Raw genomic sequence first — 937 nt, forward strand, 5'->3', positions numbered from 1 at the left:
AAGGGCAGTGTACCAAATGTGAGTGATAAACATGGTGGCATTGAGGAAGAAGACATAGAGGTACATGGGAGGTACAGACAACAAAGATGAACCCTTTTGCACATACAGTCCTGTGTTGTCAGTGAAGGCAAACATGGGTAGATGGGTGGATGGATAGATGGGTGGACAGGCTGAACTATTAGGTATGTCTATGCAGCAGGGAGTGTACCCAAGAGGATGTATAGGGTTGGCAGACAATGTTCTACAAGTGTATTTGTATGTCCTGTTAAGAATTCCCAGAGTAGATCTGACAAGGGACAAGGTTGTAGTCACTTCTTTGTCATGACCAGCTACTCAGAGGGAGTGAATAGCTAAATTTGTGGGCTCGGGACCATAGTCGCAGGGGGACATCAAGCTTAACTGGCATAACGTACTACACAAAACATTGTTCCACCACCTACTTTGGCGAGTAGCAACTGGGATCTTAAAAGCTTATAAGCAGCCATCTAAATGCAGCGATGGGTCTCTCCTCATCCAGAGCAAAGAAGAATTAAGAAAACCAAAAATTCATAAAAACAATTAGTCCTAGTGACTGGTACACCTTGCAATCAGCAGCCTACAGCACTGTGAGACCAGAAGAACCAGATGGTGCCGAGCTACCACTGTCAACCACTCAGAGGGGGATCTATGTCGGAGATCCTGGATAGAGAGGGAGAGCAATGTGGAACAAAACTCAAAATCATTTTGGGGGAAAAAAAAGTGTTGGGGGGACCAACTTTGTTGGTCTGATAGAGCTTGGCAGAACCGCTGAGACTATGGCCCCTAGCTGCCCTTCAGGTCTGAAATTGAACCCACACCTGTGGCTTCTAGTCAAACAAAAGACAGGCATATGAGTTGAATGTTTACCTGAGGTAGATACACTCCTTGGAGAGAACAATCATGGGAGAAAGAAGGGCTG

Source organism: Orycteropus afer, unplaced genomic scaffold (genome assembly GCF_000298275.1).
Source record: "Orycteropus afer afer isolate SDZICR_OR568_19922 unplaced genomic scaffold, OryAfe1.0 scaffold00222, whole genome shotgun sequence".
NCBI classification, from domain to species: domain Eukaryota; kingdom Metazoa; phylum Chordata; class Mammalia; order Tubulidentata; family Orycteropodidae; genus Orycteropus; species Orycteropus afer.